Source organism: Mauremys reevesii, linkage group 19 (assembly GCF_016161935.1).
Source record: "Mauremys reevesii isolate NIE-2019 linkage group 19, ASM1616193v1, whole genome shotgun sequence".
Taxonomy (NCBI): Eukaryota; Metazoa; Chordata; order Testudines; family Geoemydidae; genus Mauremys; species Mauremys reevesii.
The window spans coordinates 18,230,827-18,250,053 of NC_052641.1; the positions used below are offsets into that span (position 1 = coordinate 18,230,827).

Below are 19,227 nucleotides of genomic sequence, written 5' to 3' on the forward strand. Positions count from 1 at the left end.
ATACAAGCTACGAAAGTGAGATCTTGGAAGAATGTTGCCGTTTTCATAATGTAATAAAAATACTGTATGATAAGTAATAATTAATAATAAATAGTGTGTCATAAAAACAAATTTTATATTCCCAAGATCACTGCTTTTCTAATTTATACTCAGATAAAGGAGAAAATCCCTGGAAATATTCATTTTTAGGAGGGGGCTTGCGAGACTTGACATTTTAGTGAAAGGGGTTCACAGGTTGTTAAAGTTTGGGAACCACTGATTAAAACAATACAATCCCCCTAGTGGAGACACAGATATAGTCATATAAAAGTGCTTATTCCAGTATAGCTTATTCCCACACAGGAAGGGGAATAAACCATACCAGTATAGGGACGCATCTACACTAGGGGTGGTGCCAGTATAAGGCCTGGTCTACACTGGGGGGAGGGAGGGGGAATCGATCTAAGATACGTCTTGTAGCTGAAGTTGTGTATCTTAGATCGACTTAGATTGACTTACTTTGTGTCCTCGCGGCGCGGGATCGACGGCCACCACTCCCCCGTCGACTCCGCTTCCACCTCTCGCCCTGGTGGAGTTCCGAAGTGGACGGGGAGTGCGTTCGGGGATCAATGTATCACGTCTAGATGAGACACGATACATCAATCCCCGATAGATCAATCACTACCCGCCGATCTGACGGGTAGTGTAGACATACCCTTAGTGAAAAAAATCACACACCCCCTAACCAAAATAGTAATATCAGTGCAGAAACTGCAGGTAGACCAGGCTTTATATTGAAAGGAGCGCTTCCACACAGGCTTTTGCACTGGTTTAACTAACTATACAGGGTGCAAGTGATACCAGTGCAACGTTCTCCTGTCGATAGTGTGTTAGTCATATCAGTGCATAGTGTGTGTGTGGACAGTGCTGTGTAGAGATGTCCTGAAGCCCTAAAGCTCATTTGTTAAAACTGTGGCTGTACTGTGGACGTCTTACTCACACCGTTAAATAGGTAAACACTGACTTGTAACGTACTCATGGGAGTTAGTGCTCACAACCCGACTGGGGATGCCACCATCTGGCCTTTTAGTAGGGCACACAGAACAGGACAGGGGTGCTCAAGAAACACACCTGGTGGAACATTCTCAAGGTGCCATGGCAACCAGAAATGGGCCCAAGCCATGCAGGTTGGACCTGAACTTTGAGGAAGTTCAGAAGTTCAGGAGTGTTTGGATCAGGTACTCTGGTTCTGAGCCATCTCCCAACTCCTTGAAATTTCATACCAAATAGTACTTTCTAGGCCCATTGTATTGATGAGGGGGAGGAGACAGTTGAGTTGCAACCAGAATGATGGGACTGGGAGGTGGGAAAGGACAAACAAGTAAGTATTTTTACGGAGGCTACTCATGTGGCTGACACTCAATGAAGGGCTACGGTGCCTGCTTGTCTGACTGAGCAAAACAAGGAGCTAAGAAGAGAGAACCAGTCCTGGCAAGGTAAGCAAGGGCACCCAAAATAGAAACAAGTGTTTCTTCAGTTTGTGCCCTATCAATTATGAGACTCTACTAAAAAGTAATGATAGCAGCTTGTTATTACAAACTTCCACACCACTATCCAGGAGCATTTTTGTTTTTAAATCCTTGCCTTCTAAAATAGGGTCTAGTGGCAGGCAATGTATAAAACCACACAAGGAGTATTTCTAACAAATGTTCCACCTCCATGAAGAAATAATGATTTACATAAAGCTGAAACCACAGTAAGATGCAACAGAAACTAACAGACTGAGAGGGGACATTTTGGAGAATCACAGAATCATAGAAGATTAGGGTTCGAAGTGACCTCAGGAGGTCATCTAGTCCAACCCCCTGCTCAAAGCAGGGCCAACCCCAACTAAATCATCCCAGCCAGGGCTCTGTCAAGCCAGACCTTAAAAACCTCTAAGGAAGGAGACTCCACCACCTCCCAAAGTAACCCATTCCAGTGCTTCAGCTCCCTCCTAGAGAAATAGTTTTTCCTAATATCCAACCTAGATCTCCCTCACTGCAACTTGAGACCATTGCTCCTTGTCTTGTCATCTGCCACCACTGAGAACAGCCGAGCTCCATCCTCTTTGGAACCATCCCCTTCAGGTAGTTGAAGGCAGCTATCAAATCTCCCCTCATTCTTCTCTTCTGTAGACTAAACAAGCCCAGTTCCCTCAGCCTCTCCTCGTAAGTCATGTGCCCCAGCCCCCTGATCATTTTCATTGTCCTCCACTGGACTCTCTTCAATTTGCCCACATCGTTTCTGTAGTGGGGGGCCCAAAACTGGATGCAGTACTCCAGATGTGGCCTCACCAGTGCCAAATATAAGGGAATAATCACTTCCCTTGATCTGCTGGCAATGCTCCTACTAATGTAGCCCAATCTGCCGCTAGCCTTCTTGGCAATGAGGGCACACTGTTGACTCATATCCAGCTTCTCGTCCACTGTAATCCCCAGGTCCTTTTCTACAGAACTGCTGCTTAGCCAGTTGGTCACCAGCCTGCATGGGATTCTTCCATCCTAAGTGCAGGACTCTGCACTTTTTCTTGTTGAACCTCATCAGATTTCATCCTCCAATTTGTTTAGGTCACTCTGGACCCTATCCCTACGCTTCAGCACAATGGTGGGAACCTGCGGCCCATCAGGGTAATCCGCCAAACCATTTGTTTACATTTGCATGGCCGCCCGCAGCTCCCAGTAGCTGCGGTTCGCCGATCTCGGCCAGTGGGAGCTGCGAGACATAGCGCAGGCCTGGCTGCCACATCCCGCAGCTCCCATTGGCGAGGAACGGCGAACCGTGGCCACTGGGAACTGCGGGCAGCCATGCAAATGTAAACAAATGGTCTAGCAGCCCGCCAGCAGATTATCCTGACGGGATGCATGCGGCCTGTTGGCCACTGGTTGCTCACCATTGCTCCAGCATATCTACCTCTCCCCCCGGCTTAGTGTCATCTGCAAACTTCCTGAGGGTGCGAACCATCAGCCCACTGAACACGGTGCCAGACAACGGGTAAGGCGCACCTTGCTAATTCCCACAACTCCGCTGTTTACAAGGGTGCTCTGGGCTATTCCTGCAGACGAATGCAGTACTGGTACTTTTAAAAACAAAACAAAACATAGGGCTCATGCAAATGACTGGGAGACCACTGTGGATTAATGAATTTTGCAAATAAGCGAAGAGGAGAATAAGTGGTATTAAAGAACAATCAAGGATGCTGAACTGCAAAATGTTCTTTGTTCATTTATTTAAACAAGTGTAGATTAGTCCGAATGGATAGTAATTGTATACCAAAGTAGATGGAGAGTGATATATTTTGTAAAAGTAACGGGGTAAGTCTACACTTCAGTGGCACAGACACAGCACAGCAGCTGTGCCACCATACTATCGTAGTGTAAACACTTCCTATATGGACGGGAGGGAGTTTTCTGTTGAGGTAGTTAATCCACCTCTCCAAGAGGCAGTAGCTAGGTTGATGGAAGACTATTCCACTGACCTATCTGTGTCTACACTGGGTGTTAGGTCGACCTAACTACAGCGCTCAGGATACGAAATTTTTCGCAGCCCTGAGCAACATGGCTCTAGGTCAATCTAATTTTTAAGTCTAGACCAGGCCTAAGTCTTTGAAACGTGAGCCCTCTTTACATCACTCGGCTGTTGCTGAGAAGAGGGGTTAGACTTACAGGCATGGGAACTAGGGGTACTGAACACCCCCAGGTTTTGCACAGGGCCAGCGGCTTGGGTCCGGCCAGCGGCCCCGCTCCCCAGGCACTGGCCGTGTGTCCGGGGCCCCACTCTCGGTCCCGCGCCCAGGGCTCTGCTCTTGGGGCACTGGCCCCGCTCCCTGGCCACTGGCCCCGTGCCCACGGCCCCATACCTGGACCCCCGCTCCCAGATGCTAGCCTCACGGCTGGGGCTCTGCTACTGGCCCCGTGCCCATCCCCAGCCTTTGCCCCCTTGCTGCTGTCCCGGTTCCCCCCTCCCGGAGACACAGCACTGCTCCCGGCCCCAGCTGCATGGGTGGGGGTGGGGCGCAAACAGGGGTAAGGGGGCTGGCTTACAGATTCTCGAGTGAGATTCTAAGGCCTAGTCTATATTACAAAGGCTTTGCTGGTGTAGCTATCCTCCCTAATGGAGACGCAGCTTAGATCTTTTGCCAGTATAAACTGAATATATTGACATGGCTATGCCGGTTAGGGTTATGATTTTTTGTACACTCTTAACTGACATAGTTACGCCAGCAAAACGTTGTTGTGTAGACCTGGCGACAGACTGCAATGGGTGTCGGGCCAAGCCCTTATTGTACAGGTGCATTTTTAAAAGCTCTGAACACCACAAATGTTAAGCTATATCATTTCACATGTGCATATATTAAAGATGCACATGTAAGTGCAATCCTAACCTCTCAACACATGCAAATCACATTGGAGTCAATGGGTCTGTGCAGGCCAGGGGGCTCTGCTCAGACAGACTAAATCACAGGATCTGGGGTCATGGTTTAAGTTTATAAGAAACTCCGTTATTGTCCCCTAGTTTTACGGGACAAGACTTATGTTGGAAACATAATTCTGGGATGCCGCTGCGTAATACAAAATCTCTAGCCCAGGAGAAACGGATCTTTGCATAAATTTTGGTTTATGTCAATCCACCCGTTAAGTTTTAGCGGTGCAGGAATGCATAACTGTGGTTTCAAATGGGTTTCATTTTCAGACACTCTCTCACAAAACCAGCTTCACTTAAAAATAAAATGTGAAAGAACACTGTCGCCTACAATAGAAACTAAACTCTCAGCACATTAAAAGAAAAAGAATAAATGTTAAATGTCTGGGCTGATGTTTTAAAAAGTGACTGCAGGCAAAAATTTCTAAGTCACCTAAGTCCCATTTCAAAAGACTTAGGAGGCTACATCCTACTGGAAGTCAGTGGGCTTTAGCCCCCTAAGTGCCCAAGTCACTTTTGATAATAAGATTTAGACTCCTAAATCATTTAAGCATCTTTGAAAATTTTAACCTGCAAGTATAACCATCATTTCTAATAAGGTCTTTGGTATGAACAGTGACTGTCTATGCATCGAATACTGTATATACAGCATAGCACAGAGAATTGTGGTCAGGCTTACACTGGATATTGAGTACAACTGTTACACACATGCCCACTTCATTTATTAAGCATGGTCTGAAAGCACCAAATACGTGCTTGCGTATTTTAAATTGACTGAGGCAAGGAAAAGAGAAATACGATCTTGGGGCTTATTCTAGTCACACACAAGAGATTGTGAATTAAACCCTTTTATAAAAACAAGGCATCTGGGCTGGAAGTCTTGCTATTCAGCAAAGCCTTACTCGTGTATAATTTGAACCTCCCTAAAATTCTAAGCTAACAAAATATATTAGAGGTCGTTTGGAGCAGTCCTGGTCTCCTGGTTCTATGGTCTTCACATTAGGAGAGCACTTAACACATGCAGCGTATTCACCTTTTTTCAAAGTATTACTTTGATAAAAGCAATACAAAACTGTAGTTATGTGTCAGTTATTGATCTCACCTTTTGTTCTTGAAAGAAACAATTTATTCTGCACTTTTAACCCCCTCCCCCTTCCCCAATGAACCCGAATATTACAGCACATATGGTAGGTGACCCAAGTCCTATCGAACACCTTGACACATTACAGGGTGAGCCTTTGATCTTAATTTCCAGTTTAATTTGGAGACAGCCCCTTAGCATGACTCACATAACTCTGTGTGCCTTACAAATACTAACTAGCTTGTCAAAAACAGCTCTTCCCCAGCAGGGGACACCAGGTGTGCTTTGCTAATTGTGCTTTCCCCTAACTACTATTTAATAATGCAGAGTGGCTTAAACTGGAATTTTAAGGCTTGTATTTAAAAGGAGAGAGAGAGCTTTCACAGCCTTAATGAGAGTGTTATTTCTCTTCTAAACTAAAAGGTTGGGTTTGGTTTTTTTGCTTTCATTCCTATAGCTATCCATGGAAAAACATATCCATGTGGCAGACCTGTTACAGGATGATTAAAAGAAACCCTATGGAAAGGAGATCATTCTCTGCCCTATCACGGGTACTTTCTATGGGGATGTTACATTTCCTAAAGAACCTTGTTAAATTGACTCCGGATTTATATTCTGTAGGACTTCTCCTTTAGGCTGAAACACTCCCACTGTGATGTTTGTAACCCAAACATTGCAGCATAGTGTGAAAGCCTGAAAGTGAAACTGACTAGACTGGAAACAGTAGGCTAGCTCCATTTTCCAAGCTGGGGCAACTAGTAAACAGAGAGGATAAATGGCAAAGGCTGACGTTAGAGCTTTAAATGTTTAACTCCTCTCTACCCCTCCATCTGAGGCACTGTTCCTAGCACAGTGACTGCTCTTTTATTTGGATTTCACACAAAACATTATTTGTAGCCCAGGTTTCTTTTTGCACCCAGATTTACATCTTAAGAGATGTCACTTTAGGCAACTAACCCTTTGTTTTAATTTATTTGCAGCAGTTTGGTTCAAACCCCAACCCCTATGTTTACATGCATTTTATACTAGTATCGAGGCAACCTGCTTCAGACCCTCTCCTACCTTGCACGGTAGTGAACCAGGGCGGGGAAATGGCTGTGAGCAACTCAAGTGATCACTCAACATTAGCAGCTTTTCTCCCAGGGACACACTTCGCAGTTTGCTGCCCTTTCTTGGCCAGACACACAACCCGGGCACCTTCGAGCCCGGTGCACAAAAACCAGACAGCAGAGACCAAGTCCACGCCTTGAAAACACTTCCACGGCCCCAACTCCTTCTCTCCGGCTTCTTGCAACTCAGAGCTCAGCAAAGAGGACTGGGGGGGAGGATACTTTGTGCTCCTGTGAAATTGACTAGAGGCTGGTAACTGACTGGCCATTTGCTTGCAGGGGACTGGCGGAGCTGTAAACCCAACTGCGTGGCCTCAGCTACGAACGGGTCTTTGGCTCTTTTATTAATTATTATGACTATTTTACATGAAGCCTGAAGCCCTCCTTTTTCCTCGCCCCTAATTTTCCCCTTCAAAAGATGGCGGGCAGAAGGAGAGAGAGAGAGAGAGGAAAAAATCCCTTCCGTAAGGAAGATGGACTGCGACCTCCCAGCGCCGCACAAACTCCAGCCTGTGCCTTTTGGGGGGATGGGGCGTGGGGGGGTGGATCGGCAGAGAGGGGGATGCAATGCGAGAGGCAGGGTCTCAGTTGCAGACATCCCCCCCCCCCCCAGAGCTCCTTATGGGGCTGCTTTGGGCGCCGGGTGAGAGGAAGGGGAAGAAGAATATAAAGAGAGAGAGAGAAATCAGCAGCCACACGGTATCCGATCTCCAGCTGGCTTTGTTACATTGTTGCAACGCACAAAGGCTGCAGAACCAAGGGGAGCGTTAAAGGGCTTGCAAAAAAAAAAAAAAGCGCATTAGCCTTTCCCAAGTGGGTTTTGCATTCACCCCCTCCCCCCCACTCCCCCTCCTCCAGAAAACATGGCCCGCTGCTAGCAATGCAAAACAAAGCATCGAACGAATAAAGGGTAAGATTAAATAGATTACTTTGCCCCGGCAGCTCCAGCAACGTTTGCCTTATAGTCCCTCCAGTTGCTCTTCTTTTTATCCTCAGCAAGGCAGCATAATAGATGCGCTAAAGCTATGGAGAGCTCATGCGCCCAGGCGCAAAGCCATGTGGGGAAGGCAGTTTTTGCACCAAGCACGGGAAAGGACAGCGGTAGTCCTGAGGACTACAAGTCCCAGCATCCCCCGCGCTCCTCCATTCTGTCTCTCCCCCCCACTCTTCCTCCGTTGGACCAGTGGGCAGAAGAGAGAAACAGTAGGGGGTTATTCCCAGGTCAGCGGGTGTGTATGACATTTAAACATGCTCCTTCCCCAGGAGAGGCAAGATCTGGATTGGTTTGTGGGGGGCTTGTGGCAAAAATCTGTAAAGATCTGTTGGCTGGGGGTCTCCCTAAGGGCAGACATTGCTGGGTGAAGATCCAGGCTTCCCCTCTCCGACTGGCTTTGCTCCTCTCAGTCTCTAAAGGTACAACGACAAGAGCCCTTAAAAGTGCAACTGGAAATGTGCAGATTCTTTCAGAGCCCTGTAATGCGTTTTTATCTCCTGGAAACATGCGTGCAGTTGTATACCAAGGTCATATGAGATGTATTTTTATACTTTTTTTTTTATGGTTTGCATTGGCTAGAGCGAACTCACAGTTATTATGCAACAAGCAATACAAGTCACAATAAAAACAGAATGCAACCAATGCAAGCCATAATAGCATGGCATGAAATGCATCCAAGTGCAAATCATGTTACAGTTTTGCAGTGGTTGATGCATTTCATAATCATGCATCAACCATTGCAAACCAAAATCAAAAATGATGCAATAATCCAACAAATGCAAATCATAAAAAAATAAAGTGTAGATATTAAAAACACACTCTGAAGAGCATCAGATCTGAACATTCTTGGAAGCACAATGAAGTTGTAACAAAAAGAGCAACAGAATATATGCATTTGGATCAACAAATGCAGACATTGGTAAAAAGAATAAAAAACCCAACACATTTATTATAACCAAAAATATGATTCAATTCCTTCAGTACAAAATAAAATATAGCAATTGGAAAACAAATGAATCCGGGGAAACATTTGAATGTCAGTATAAAAAATAAGTAGTTAAGGGATTTCTCTCTGGATGCATATGCCAGTAGAGGCTTCCATGCTGCTCGTTATATAAACAGCCAGGCACAGATGCCAATTAATAAGTTGGTTTATTATAACCGTAGTTGGAGGCACTTTCATTGTAAGGCCTTGTTTTCAGAGGATACGTTTCTGAAAAATGTGACCTACGGGACTCAAATTTCTCACGCCTGTTCTCATCACAATTATGATTTTGTTTTCTTGTGGGAGTGGGGAAAGGAATAGTCAGGAACATTCCATTTAGAGAGTTTTGCAGTTATCCGAAAATGAAACAAAACAAAAAGTGTTGTATATGCTCCTCCCCCTGGCAAAATGTGCTTTTAGTCCTTTCCAAATTTCCATCTTGCCATGGATTTAGTAATCAGAAACACATTGACAGTGTGAACCACTGGACCTCATTTTCGAAGATTTCTTAGAAAACACTGCCACCACAGTATTTGAGGCTGCATCTGCTTGTACAACCAAACCCACATTTATTCCTGTTAATCTGGGAAACACACCTGTAACTACCATGAACGTTCCCCTCTTAGGTCCCGATCCTGCAACCAAATCTACTAGCTCAGACCTTGTGGAGTCCCGTTGAAATCAATGGGACTCCACACTACTGGAGAGGTCTTGCTAATGGATCTGGTTACAGGATCTGGGCTTAATAGTCCATATGGGACAGGAGGATGTCTATACCTTCCTTTGAAGCATCTTAGCCTGACTACAGTCAGAGACAGGACACAGGAAAACATGCACCACTAATCTAATCCAATATGGCAATTATGAAAAATATAGGAGACAAAACTCTCATCTGCACTCAAATAAAACATCCAAGTAGCACAAGGAAAAAATAATTGCAATTGCTATGCTAGAATAATTGTCACAAATTTAACAATTTGGCCCTCTGAATTTATGTGTCTTGTACAATTTACTGTCTTAAGCACAAATATTAACGTTTGTACTATGCTGATTGATAACGACAATAAAGATTTTCTACTTGGCCATATGATAAAAAAGTACTTGCAGTGGTTGAGCTGAAGTTTGCAAAATTGTTCTACATATACTCAACCTTCCTTCTCTTGTAAATACTACCCACAACCAGTTATCCAGTTATTAAAAATTACTCAATCAGTTAGAGTCTACAATGAGGAAGACTTACGTTTTATGCCTCAATAAGAGGCAATAAAGCAACTGGCAATAATACATGGAAGGCCTGATCTTCAGAGGTGCTGAGCTCTGTAATTCCCATTGGATTCAATGGAACTTGCACTTCTCAACACTTTTGAAAAGCAGACTTGTAATCAGCATTGCCAACCCTGAGCATTCAAAAATCATTAGTTCACTCCTCCAAAAAAGTTATGATATTGGCTTCAAAATAACATTTGGGTTTGTTTTATTTTCCTTTGGTGTCATTGCCTTTAAAATTCTTGTTTTCCAGCTTTTCTCCACAATTATGAGGGCTAGAAACTTATTTTCATATAATCACATGACTCCCAGAGCTGGAACTTAAAGGAAAGCACTGAATAACTCAAGACTCGCAATCAAACCATGCAAGTTGGCAACACCAAGTGCAATATGCTGAGAATCAAATTCAGGATCCTGGGTCACACAGACCAACGGCATCGTGGGTTAGAAAAATAAAATAAATAGGGAAATAGAGCTAACAGCCACAGTCATTTCTGCCACGCCTCCGCGGCACTGTTGGTGTTGCAGCGAGCAAGGCTTCAGCCCCCTGCTTCACCTCAGAACAACAGTCCCATTGAAAGGTCTGATTGATTGCAATAACGAAATAGGCTCAGCTAAAGTAACCTCCTCCAGCTAGAGGAGAGAACAAGCAGCATGGATAGATCTCAGCCTGAAGCTCTTAATACCATGTGGACTAGTGACAGCAATGAGGCTCTGATCCTGTGAGCTGTCCTGTGCAGATGGGCCCCTGCACTCACATGGAATCATATTGACTCCCATGGGGCTCTGCTCATATGCCTGCTTGCATGGAGCATTTTGTGGGATGAAGGCCTTAAACACTCTGTTTGAAAAAAAAATCATACACACAATTCAAACTTCACTTCCAAGTATCTATGAAGCTATGACTCTAGTAGAGAATCATAAGTATCTCACTGACAATGCACAGTAGGATCACAGATTTTGCTATCCTTGGTCTGTAAGGTACATAAGAACGGCCATACTGGGTCAGACCAATGGCCCATCTAGCCCAGTATCCTCTCTTCCGACAGCAGTCAATGCCAGATGCTTCAGAGGAAATGAACAGAACTGGGCAATTATCAAGTGATCCACCCCCTGTCCCAGTTTCTGACAGTCAGAAATTTAGGGATACCTGGAGCATGGGGTTACATCCCTGTAGATATGGTATGACAGGCTACCTCCAGCAATGATCAGAATCTGCTCCAGAATAAGGAAGGTCTTATGGTTAAGGCACTAGACAGCAATGAAGGAGAACTGGGTTCTGCTCCCTGCTCTGCCACAGCCTTCTTGTGTGACCATGGACAAATCACTTTAACTGTTCTGTGCCTCGGTTTCCCCATATGTAAACTGGGGATAACGATCCTGACTTCCTTTTTAAAAGTCTTTGAGAGCTACGGATGAAAAGTGCTATATAAGAGCTAGGTGGTGGTGTTATTCTCCGTGAGTGGAGATAATAAATTGCTCAAAAACTTGGATAACGCAGAACTGAGGTTGACTGGCAGAACCTCGCACCTTTCCAGAACACCGAGTGCACCTCTGCTTAAACCTTTGGAAAGCAGCAAATTGAGTCAAAGTATGCACCAGCCCCAGCCTGCAAGCTGTCCTCTGAGTGATGACCCATCCCATCCCCGAGCAACACCGTAGCACTCTACCCTTCCATATGATAGACCATTGTGGGGACACGGCAGATGGGTACTGTAGAAGAAAGCATCAGACTGTGTCCTCACAAAGGCAAAAACCACATTTAGTACAGGCTTAGTGAACATCAGCTAGGTCCTCCTGGCTGATATTCAACCACGCTGCACAAATCACTCCAGAGTTGCCAGATGTCACCAGCTATTGGCCCTGGTCTTAAGGATTTCCTCTGGCCCATCCCCTGCATTTACCCCTGCCCTGGAGAGCACTTCTGTAGGCCACTGGACTGCTACAAAACTCCCTTTGTAGCATAGGCCAGCATGTTCCGTCAATTGCACTGTCTGAACCCAGCACCCCACTCATCTCAATGCAAAGTTCGCAGAAGAGTCTGAACGCCCCTTAGAGATGAGGAAGGCGAAGATTTTGTCACGGTTATTTTTCATAAAAGTCACGGACAGGTCATGGGCAACAAACAAAAATTCACAGAGCCCGTGACCTGTCCGTGACTTTTACTAAAAATAACCATACAAACTGCGGAGCAGGGGCACATGGCTCTGGTTTCATCCCCCTGCAGAAGCTGCGATGGGGGCGGGCGCACGGCCCTGGCTGCAGCCCCCACGGCCAGACCCAGCTGAGGCCGAAGAAGTCACCGACATGTGGTACTGACGCGACCTCCCTGACTAAATCATAGCCTTAGAGATGAGCACAATAGCTCCGAGAGGTGTGAACTGACCCATTCATCTCAATGGGTGTTGTTCTCCCTCTGTCCTAAAGTCTACCCCAGAGACCCTGTTGTGAAATATCAGTTTTCAAGACAATCTCATTTATGCACCTGGATCTTAGAGCAATTGGGGTGTTAAAATCAGCTCCCTCTAAGAGGCGGGGAAGGGGCTGTATGTGACAAATCTCTTGAAGAAATGACTAAATTTGCACCAAGAAGTGCTCCCCTACCCTTGTTGTGTCTCACCAGTGTTCAAGATTTTCTTTATGCACCTGGATTTTAGAGCATTTTTTAAATTAACAATATAGGGGGCTGTATTTTGGGAACCTTTTGATCAAAAGATTCAAAATTGGTATCACAAACTTTCCTCCAGCCCATTGGGGTAGACCAGTTTTCAAAACAATCTTCTATGCTGTGGATTTCTTTGATTATTAAGATCAGCTCCTTCTTGGGTGGGACCTTACCTAAAACCCCCTTGACCACAGTCCTCAACTGCAATAGTGTAGTTGAAGGGAAACATGGGGAAATGGAGTTTACCCACTTCTCCTTTGGGGAATATGGAGTCTAGTGGTAAAAAAGGTGGTAAACTAACCTACACTATGGTCTCCCCATGTCACCTAGAACTACCCACATACTCCAACAACAGGCTGTCTGAAAATACTGTGGCTTTCAACAAAGCCCCAAGTCCTGCTGCATGTGCAAAAATGTCTTTCATTGTCTCATGCCACATTGTGGATCCAACTTCTACCCTGAATCCCCTTTAAATATTGCTTCTCCAAAGGGGCAGTGGGGGGCGAGACACTAGCTGAGATCGGAACTGAACAGGTGACGTCAGGTGAGGAGGCTCAGAGCCACAATTTGTGCCATGGGGATGTGCAAAGAAGCATGCAAGAGCCAGACAATTTTCACATCACATGATTTTTCTAGGGGAAGGAGCTGTATGTCAGGAAGCCCTTACTCAAGTGACCGCAGTTGGGCATCTAGCCCTATCTTGGACCTCCATGAGGCCCAGCAATTTTTAAAACAAGCCAGGCAAGCATGTGGATTTTAGAGCACTTAGAAAAATCCTCACTTAAATTAGTTTCAACCTTTTAAATGAGTTTCAACTACTATGGTGCTCCTGCCCCCCTTCTCCCCCCCACAATGGCTACCCGCCTCACAGGAGTGTTGAGGGAATAAATTCATGAATGTTGTGAGCTACCCGGATAACATAGCGATGAGCACCACAGAGAAGTCTTACAAATACAACGACATGAAACCCCTCCCTGGGCAGCGTGGGTGCCACACGGGCTTAATGGGGAGTGCATGGCATTCGGAGCCTGGGATTTCTGTATTCTAACCCCGCCAGTGACTTGCTGTGTGTCCTTGGCAAGCCATCTAACCTCTTGGCATTTCCATTTATAAAAGGGGCCAAGAGCACTGACTGATCTACCAACCCTACAGAAATGTTATACTAATTATTTAATGATTGCTTGAGCAGCATCTTGATGCTGCAGAGTGCTATATTAATCTAAAAAGCAACCAGTCTTCAGCTGTACCTAGTGCATGCTCACTAATGAGTACCAGGTGTAACTCAGGACAGAATTAATCCCAGAATAACAACATTCCCCTGCATCTAGCCAAGCGTGCAATGCTATATAGGGGGATACTACCTGCCGGGCCCGAAGGCCTATCAGCTTTTATCCTGAAGCGTCATACTAGGCAATCGCTCACCTACCTCCACTCTTGTTCTCTTGTGTCTGATGAGCCTAGTTGCATCCACTCAGGGTGGAAAAAAGCAAACCTTGCTAGGAATACCGTAAAGTCTTGTCTACACAAGAAAATCATACTAAATTGTTTTAGTTTTATTGTTTAAACTAGTTTTATTAATTGGGCACAATCCTTGCGTGTGGACGCTCTGGTTTGGTAGAAGAGCGCCTTGGAGCCATTTGGCTTATGTCAGGAAAGTCTAGATCCCCACAGGTATAGAGGCAGCTAACTCAAATCAAGGGGAGTTGGGCACCTAAATACTTTTGAGGATCTAGGCCTAGGGAAATCCCCTACCGCCCTATAAGGCACTCTTAACCCACAATCAGAGGGTTTCTGAAGGGAGGTGCAACCCTCCAATTAAACTAGTTTCTAAGCCAATTCAGTTAATTCAGTGCAATTTTCTAATATAGACAAGACCCTAAAAATCTGCCCACTCTTGGGAGCCAGAGCTCCAGTTTTTCCATGTTGTACAAGAGGGAGGCAAAAAGAAACAAAACATTCAACAGCTTTTTGTTTTCATTCAGGGAGCTCAGGACTTCAGCCATTCTGCCTTCAACAAAAGCCCTCTGATTAGCCTCTGTGGTCCCTTTTAGTCACACCCCCAGTTACTCAATTAGTACCTCGTTAACCACACACCTGCAGTTTATTTACTCCGCCACACTGCACTGTTGCGTTTAACCCCTTACCACCAGGCTGCTTAACACACACACACACACACACCATGATGGATGGCTGGCTGGCATTGGAAAGGGGAATCTGTCTGTCCATGCAAAATGGGTGCCCTTCCCAGGGCTGGGCCGCACTCTGGTTTTTGCACCAATTCAACTAAATCTGCAGAAAATCCCATTTAATGTCATCAGTGCAAAAATGGTTCTCAGAGACCATTGCTGTTAAGCCCCAGGAACCATGGGAGTCAGGTGCCCAAATGCCTTTGAGGAGCTGGGCCTTGGAACCTGGCAGGATTGGGTCCTGTCTGATTTTTATAATCAGGAGAGGCAGTGTTTCCTAGAGGTTAGAGCACTGGACTGGGAGCCAGGACACCTGGGTTTTATTTTGCCCTAGCTACTGACCTGCTGTGAAACCTTTAGCAAGTTTATTTGCCTTTCTGTGCTTTGTTTTCCCCATCAAGAAAATAGGCAGAATTACACTCCTCTATCTCAGAGTGGCATTGTGAAGTTTCACTCCCTTTCCCTATATACCCACACCGAGCTAAGCACAGGAGAGTCTGCAGCGGTGACTCCTCCAGCTCTGCAAAGCTCAAGGCTGGCAGTCACAGTCCTGCCACTTTGTCATCCGCCAGCAGCCATGGGCCTCGGGGGACCTCATGCATCCAGGTACACAAAGGGCAGCAAGCTTGGTCCAGGATTTAATGGTACAGTGCTAATGGGGAACATATTCAGCAAAAGCTGAGTATGGCGGGGGGGAGGGGGGAGAGAATAGTGGCCAGTTAAATACTACGTTGTAGGTGAGTCAGAGAAGTAATTGGAGTAGGAATTCATAGGCAGGGAGCAGTGGTATTGGAGTCAGGGTATAGATGCTTATTATTGCAGCCCTGAGTAGTCCTTACTCACATGAACGCTCCTGCTGGAGTCAGGGGGACTACTCAGCGAAGTAAGGGTTACTTTCCTGAGTAAGGGTGACACATCAGGTTCGGGGTTTGGAAAGGAATAATTATAGTTTGCACTACTATATTGCCTTTCATCTGAGGATTTCAGAGCACTTCAATAATCATCCGAACATCCTCCTGAGGGTGGGTAAATATTATCACCCCCTTTCAGTGCCGGAGAAGCTGGGGCACAGTGAGGTGAAGGGACCACAGTCTGTTCCCCTTGCTCTAACCACTGGATAATGCTACCCCCCAAAAAATACACCATTGAGTGCATGCTAATGTCTGTCAGCGCCTGCATGGCCTTTATCCTTCCACAGCATTCACTGCCAAGCCCTTGTTCTCCAGATGGAAAAGGGAAAATGGAGCCTCCACCCAAGGGACTCTGACTGCCAAGCTGTCTATGCGCCCTAGAACAGGTGCACTGCCATGCTGACTAGTGAGACGGTGGGAAGAATGTGAACTATCTGAGAGCCAAAGGAGGTATCACCAACTGACCACACTGTAACCAATTCATGCAGGAGCGGCGTCAGCTGGCTCGAGCACCAGGCCACTGACCGGCCCCGGCGCCAGGCCAAATCGCTGGTCGGACCCTCAGATTGAGGCACTGGCCCAACCGCCAGGTCGAGCTGCTGGCCCAACCTCTAGGCCGAACCGCTGGCCTGAGCCACCCAGGGTGGCCCTGGGCACAGTTAGGCCTGAGCTCCAGGCTGCCACTGGAGCTGAATCCCCACCAGCTTCAGGGGGGAGAGGGAGGGAGGGAGGTGAGGCTTCGGGGTGGAACATGGGCAGGGGCATGGCCTGGGTTAGGGGAGGCTTAGCCTGCCCTGGCCTTTGATACCCACTGCCCATGAATCCATGTCCATCTAGGACATTGTAGCTGTCGCTGTGCAGCACACACTGAGCACATGGGATGTTGTGAAGACAGAGGAAGGATAGAAGTCGGATCCTTCTACTCTGAATGCGCAGGCCCTCATCACTTGAGCTAACGGATACTCTCCACTAGTTGTAAGCAATATAGGGCCTATGACCCACGGCCCTAGCAATTCTAATTCCGTCCAGTAGAAAGCAGTGGTGTGAGGGGCGCCTGGGGCGAGGGAGCGCTGCTCTGACATCAGAGATCATGGCAGCCCCCAAATGGCTTCAGAACATGGAAAACAAAGGTGGCTTACAGACACCTTAAAGTCAAAGACAAGAACCACAAATCATTTAGCCAGTTAAACACATGTCTGGGGGAAGCAGAGGGAAAGACTGAACAGAAAAGAATGCTGATAGAAAGAAGAGATACTTAGGCATGACTCTGCTGCAGCTCCCTCAATTAGGCCCACGGGCAGGAATTTGCTTTGCTTTGATCTAGCTGCATTGAAAAGCACAGAGAAGCATCCCTGATGCTGTTCCGTTCCAGACAGAAGCAGGCGGACATTGAACTAAGGGGCAGTAAATATCCGCTGTTGGGTAGAGTTCCAGTTGTTTTCAGGGTGAGCACAGTCCTGAATATAAGCGAGCAGAAGAGAAGGCAGCAGAGAGGGTGAAAAGAGAGGCAGTGTTGTGCTGCGGGCTAGTGGGAAAGGCACCGGGCTGGGAGTCAGGAGACTGGGATTTTATTTGCTGCTGAGGCTTGAACCAGCTGCGTGACCTTGGGCAAGTGGCTTTCTCTCTATTTCCTCTCCCACCCCTTCGTCTGTCTTGCCAGTTTAGACTGTGAGGGGCTCTCTCTATCTATCTTAGGTACATCTATGGTCCCATTAACATAGGATCTGAGCACCGCTTCTGGTTGGGCATTTTTCCTCACAATGCTCCAGTCTTGTGAGGTAGCGGAGCTTGTGGGAAACTGAGGCACAATGTGACTGAAGGTATGTCTACGCCGCAGCAGCTGCCCCGGCAGTGTCTCTGAGCCCAGATCGCCAGGCTCGGGCTTGCACTGCCGGGTTAAGAGCAGGTGTGTAGACAGTGCTTTTAAGCTGCGGCTTGGGCCCACCCCACTCCTCGGGCTTCAGAAGCCAAGCTCAGCCTCTGGCCTGAGCCAAAACATCGACACCGTCGTTTTCAGTGCAGTCCCAGCAGTGCTGGTGCTAGCCCATTGGGAACCCTCAGCAGGAATATTTGGGGGGGCCCCCACACAACACATGCTAATAATTAATAGGCCCCCCCTTTGAGCTGCTCGGGGCCCTAAGTAATTGCTGTTTGCTTATGCCCAGGGCTGGCTCTGGGTAGCGCAAGCCAGAGTCTGTTGACCTGGGCTCAGAGGCTCGCGGGCTCGGGAGACATACCCCGAGTGACTGGGCCCAAGGTCCCACAGGGAGTCTGTGGTGGAGCAGAGAATTGGCTCTGGGTCTTGCCTATACTTACAAGTTGTCCTGCTTTGGTTATACCAGGCTTGTCAAAGCCAGGGCGGCTCCAGGCCCCAGCACGCCAAGCGCGAGCTTGGGGCGGCATGCCGCGGGGGGGCGCTCTGCCGGTCGCCGGGAGGGTGGCAAGCAGGCTGTCCTCGGCGGCTTGCCTGCGGGAGGTCCACCGGAGCCACGGGACCGGCGACCGGCAGAGCGCCCCCCCGCGGCATGCCGCCGTGCTTGGGGAGGCGAAATGTCTAGGGAGCCGCCCCTGGTCAGAGCTACACAACCCCCTGAGCGTGAACGCAGTTATACTGGTATACGTCTGCTTATACAGCTACAGCTGTTTGTACGGGCAGGAGAATAAGCTATACCAGCAGGAGGCAGTTTTATACCAGTATACCAAACAAAGGGGTGTACCAAAACGATTTCAGTTACAATTCATCCCATGGATTGCATCACACTTTTCTCGGTTAGACTGAAGAGCCCATTATCAAATATTTGTTCCCCATGTAGCTACTTTTAAACTTTGATCAAGTCACCCCTTAGCCTTCTCTTTGTTAAGATAATTAGATCACTGAGTCTATCACTATAAACAGGGCTGGCTCCAGGCACCAGCCCAGCAAGCAGTTGGTTGGGGCAGCCAACAGAGAGGGGCGGCACATCCGGCTCTTTGGCAGCAGGTCCCTCCCTCCCTCTTGGAGCAAAGAACCTGCCACCGAATTGCCGCCAAAGACTGAAGCGGCAGCAGTAGAGCTGATTGCGATCGCAGCTTTTTTTTTTTTTTTTTTTTCTGCTTGGGGTGGCAAAAACCCTGGAGCCGGCCCTGACTATACAGCAGGTTTTCCTAATCCTTTACTCCTTCTCATAGCTCTTCACTGAACCCTCTCCAATTTGTCAACATACTTCTTGAATTTTGGACACGAGAACTGGATACGCTATTCCAGCAGTGGTTGCACCAGTGCCAAATATACAGGTAAAATAATCTCTCTACCCCTAACTTTTCAAGATCAGGCCCTTTCTGACCCCCTGGTTACTGTCTGTGGGAACCTGTGCATGCAGTATGGGGGGAAGCTCACACCAGATCTGCTCACTTTGCTAATGGTAACATTTCATCACTTACAGTGAGCAAGCAGGGTTTGGACATAAATTCATGTATAGGAAAAAAATAATCTGCCTGGAAACCTTTCAGTGTTTGTTTTTAAATTCAGGAGTGAGCGTATGAACATGATGTAGCCGTGGTTTGGAAAAAAACAGAGTGGCATTGTCAGCAATCACAGAGAATTTGCAATC

The 19,227-nt window shown here is 46.9% G+C and overlaps 1 protein-coding gene across 6 annotated transcripts in view; it reads right to left on the reverse strand.

The window, feature by feature from the left end:
- Positions 1 to 19,227, reverse strand: part of BRD3 (bromodomain containing 3) — a 67,659-nt gene that overhangs the window by 46,751 nt on the left and 1,681 nt on the right. The window contains exon 1 of one of the 6 annotated variants that reach the window (XM_039506062.1): positions 13,967 to 13,987. The exons of 3 other annotated variants lie outside the window; for them this stretch is intronic. The gene's annotated coding sequence lies outside the window, so the exon portion shown is untranslated. Of the gene's footprint in view, positions 1 to 6,583; positions 6,712 to 7,559; positions 7,684 to 13,966; positions 13,988 to 19,227 lie in introns of those variants that run through there. 2 more of the 6 variants (XM_039506055.1, XM_039506061.1) reach the window with 2 other exon arrangements.